At 38.5% G+C, this 4,408-nt stretch overlaps 1 non-coding gene across 1 annotated transcript; it reads right to left on the reverse strand.

Annotated features, from left to right (window-relative positions):
* Window positions 1-2,591: 2,591 nt before the first annotated feature.
* LOC127743482 (small nucleolar RNA R71) lies at window positions 2,592-2,699 on the reverse strand. Its single transcript, XR_008004874.1, has one exon. It is a non-coding gene; the product is annotated as a small nucleolar RNA R71 (small nucleolar RNA).
* Between the last annotated feature and the right edge of the window lie 1,709 nt (window positions 2,700-4,408).

A 4,408-nucleotide genomic window follows, 5' to 3' on the forward strand; every position in this document is an offset into this window, starting at 1 on the left:
GAGAGGATGGGAGGTAGCCACGTGACAACGGTGAAACCCTACATACAGCTTGCCATGGAAAGGAGTAAGAAGGATTGGATGAAGACAGTAGGAAAGCAGAGAGACGGAAGGGACAAAGCATCTCCATTCGCTTATCTGAAATTCTCACCAATGAATTACATAAGTATCTCTATCTTTATGCTTTATTCATATATCATTTATAAACATTTGAATCTGCCTGACTAAGATTTACAAGATGACCATAGCTTGCTTCATACCAACAATCTCCGTGGGATCGACCCTTACTCGCGTAAGGTTTATTACTTGGATGACCCAGTGCACTTGCTGGTTAGTTGTGCGAAGTTGTGATAAAGAGTTGAGATTGCAATTGAGCGTACCATGTTGATGGCGCCATTGATGATCACAATTTCGTGCACCAAGTTTTTGGCGCCGTTGCCGTGGATTGTTCGAGTTTTCGGCAAGCTTTTGGTCCGGTAACATCAGTGCCAAATTTTTGATCCGGCAACAGCACCAAGTTTTTGGCGCCGTTGCCGGCGATTGTTCGAGTTTGGACAACTGACGGTTCATCTTGTTGCTTAGATTAGGTATTTTTCTTCAGAGTTCTTAAGAATGAATTCTAGTGTTTCAAGGTGATGTTCTTATCATCACCAAAGCTGATTGATCTTCATCAATTTAGCTCTTGAATGCAATGTCCTGCTAAAGCTTGGCTAGCCATGTCTAATTCCTTTAGACTGAAGCTTTAGACTAACATTGCACGATTCCTGGAATTCTTATTAAGAATTTTGATATCTTTATTTTCTTTTCCACTTAATTTTCGAAAAAACCAAAAATATTGTATGCTTCTTGTTGAGTCTAGAGTCTCATGTTAAGTTTGGTTTCAATTGCATGTTTATGTTCTTCTTGCATTCATTCATGTGTCTTAAGTGATATTCAAGATGTTCTTGATGATTTCATTGCTTTGATCTTTAAATTTTCTTGACTTGAGTGTTTTGTTGTTTCTCATATGCATTCTCACTTTCTTAGTGTCAGTAGTATACAAACTGCTAAGTTTGGTGTCTTGCATGCATTTTTATTTGATTTTAGTTGCATTGTGATTATTCCTCATTATTAAAAATCCAAAAAAATTTCTGATTTGTGTCTTTTCAAGTCAATAATACAGAGAATTGAAGATTCAGAACATACAGCAGAGGAATTACGCAGAAAAAGCTGGGCGTTCAAAACGCCCAGTGAGGAAGGCAAACTGGCGTTTAAATGCCAGCCAGGGTGCCTGGCTGGGCGTTTAACGCCCAAAAGGGTAGTGTTTTGGGCGTTAAACGCCAGAATAGATACCATTCTGGGCGTTTAACGCCAGGATGGCACAAGAGGGAAGATTCTGTTTTTAATTCAAATTTTTTTCAGGTTTTCAAAATTTTTCAAAATCAAATTTTTTTCAAATCATATCTTTTCAATCATATGTTTTCAAAATCAATTTCTTTCCATTTTCAAAAATACTTGCTATCAATTAATGATTTGGTTCAACATTTCAAGTATGTTGCCTTTTCTGTTGAGAAAGGTTTAATGTTTGAATCATATCTTTTCTTGTTAGCCAAGTCATTAATTTTCAAAATCAAATCTTTTTAAATTGTTTTTCAAATCATATCTTCTCAATCACATCTTTTTAAAAAAAAAACCATAACTTTTAAATCATATCTTTTTAATCACATCTTTTTCAAAATAGTTTTCAATCATATCTTTTTAATTTCTTATTTCAAAATCTTTTTCAAAAATCACTTGATTTCTTTCCCACTCTTAGTTTTCGAAAATCAATTAATCTTTTTCAAAATGTTTTTAAAATCTTTTTAATTTATTTTCGAAAATTTCTTCCCCTCTTCTCACATCCTTCCATTTATGGACTAACACTCCTCCACTATCAACAATTCAAACTCCATCTTTCTTGATAAGTTCGAATTCTTCTACTTCTTCCTTCTATTTTTCTTTTCCTCTGACACCTTAAAGAATCTCTATACTGTGACATAGAGGATTCCATACTTTCTTGTTCTCTTCTCTTTCATATGAGCAGGAGTAAAGACAAAAGCATTCTTGTTGAGATTCACCCTGAACCTGAAAGGACCTTAAAGCGAAAGCTAAGAGAAGCTAAGGCACAATTCTCTGTAGAGGACCTAACAGAAATCTTCAAAGAAGAAGACATGGCAGCCGAAAACAACAACAATGCCAACAATGCAAGGAAGGTGCTGGGTGACTTTATTGCACCTACTCCCGACTTCTATGGGAGAAGCATCTCTATCCCTGCCATTGGAGCAAACAACTTTGAGCTTAAACCTCAATTAGTTTCTCTAATGCAACAGAATTGCAAGTTCCATGGACTTCCATTAGAAGATCCTCATCAGTTTTTAGCTTAATTCTTGCAAATCTGTGATACTGTCAAGACTAATGGAGTTGACCCTGAGGTCTACAGACTTATGCTATTCCCTTTTGCTATAAGAGACAGAGCTAGGATATGGTTGGACTCACAACCTAAAGAAAGCCTGAACTCTTGGGAAAAGCTAGTCAATGCCTTCTTGGCAAAGTTCTTTCCACCTCAAAAATTGAGTAAGCTTAGAGTGGAAGTCCAAACCTTCAGACAGAAGGAAGGAGAATCCCTCTATGAAGCTTGGGAAAGATACAAACAATTAATCAGAAAATGTCCTTCTGACATGCTTTCTGAATGGAGCATCATAGGTATTTTCTATGATGGTCTGTCTGAACTGTCCAAGATGTCATTGGATAGCTCTGCTGGAGGATCTCTTCATCTGAAAAAGACACCTACAGAAGCTTAAGAGCTCATTGAAATGGTTTCAAATAACCAATTCATGTACACTTCTGAAAAGAATCCTGTGAACAATAGGACGTATCAGAAGAAAGGAATTCTTGAGATTGATACTCTGAATGCCATATTGGCTCAGAACAAAATATTGACTCAGCAAGTCAATTTGATTTCTCAAAGTCTGTCTGGAAAGCAAGCTGCACCCAGCAGTACTAAGGATGCTTCATCTGAAGAAGAAGCTTATGATCCTGAGAACCCTTCAATAGAAGAGATGAATTACATGGGAGAACTCTATGGAAACACCTATAAATCTTCATGGAAAAATCATCCAAATTTCTCATGGAAGGATCAACAGAGACCTCAACAAGGTTTCAACAACAATAATGATGGAAGAAACAGGTTTAGCAATGGCAAGCCTTTTCCATCATCTTCTCAGCAATAGACAGAGAATTCTAAGCAGAGCCACTCTGACTTAGCAACCATGGTCTCTGATCTAATCAAAATCACTCAAAGTTTTATGACTGAAACAAGGTCCTCCATTAGAAACTTGGAGGCACAAGTGGGTCAGCTGAGTAAGAAAATTACTGAACTCCCTCCTAGCACTCTTTCAAGCAATACAGAAGAGAATCCAAAAGGAGAATGCAAGGCCATTGACATGACCTACATGGCCGAATTTGGAGAGGAGGAAGAGGCAGTGAATGCCACTGAGGAAGATCTCAATGGACGTCCATTGGCCTCCAATGAGTTCCCTAATGAAGAACCATGGGAATCTGAGGCTCACACTGAGACCATAGAGATTCCAATGGATTTACTTCTGCCATTCATGAACTCTGATGAGTATTCTTCCTCTGAAGATGATGAATATGTCACTTAAGAGCAAGTTGCCAAGTACCTTGGAGCAATCATGAAGCTAAATGACAAGTTATTTGGTAATGAGACTTGGGAGAACGAACCTCCTTTGCTCACCAAAGAACTGGATGACTTGTCTAGGCAGAGATTATCTCAAAAGAGACAAGATCCTGGGAAGTTCTCAGTACCTTGTACCATAGGCACCATGACCTTTAAGAAGGCTCTGTGTGACTTAGGGTCAAGTATAAACCTCATGCCTCTCTCTGTAATGGAAAAGCTAGGGATCTTTGAGGTACAAGCTGCAAGAATCTCACTAGAGATGGCAGACAATTCAAGAAAACAAGCTTATGGACTTGTAGAGGATGTTCTGGTAAAGGTTGAAGACCATTACATCCCTGCTGATTTCATAGTCCTAGAGACTGGGAAGTGCATGGATGAATCCATCATCCTTGGCAGACCCTTCCTAGCCACAGCAAAGGCTGTGATTGATGTGGCAGACCCTTCCTAGCCACAGCAAAGACTGTGATTGATGTTGACAGAGGTAAACTGATCATTCAAGTGAATGAGGAATCCTTTATGTTAAGGCTCAAGGATACCCCTCTATCACCATGGAGAGGAAGTATGAAGAGCTTCTCTCAAAACAGAGCCAAACAGAGCCCCCACAGTCAAACTCTAAGTTTGGTGTTGGGAGGCCACAACCAAACTCTAAGTTTGGTGTTGAACCCCCACATTCAAACTCTAAGTTTGGTGTTGGGA

The sequence above is a fragment of the Arachis duranensis genome, chromosome 10, assembly GCF_000817695.3.
Source record: "Arachis duranensis cultivar V14167 chromosome 10, aradu.V14167.gnm2.J7QH, whole genome shotgun sequence".
Lineage (NCBI taxonomy): Eukaryota > Viridiplantae > Streptophyta > Magnoliopsida > Fabales > Fabaceae > Arachis > Arachis duranensis.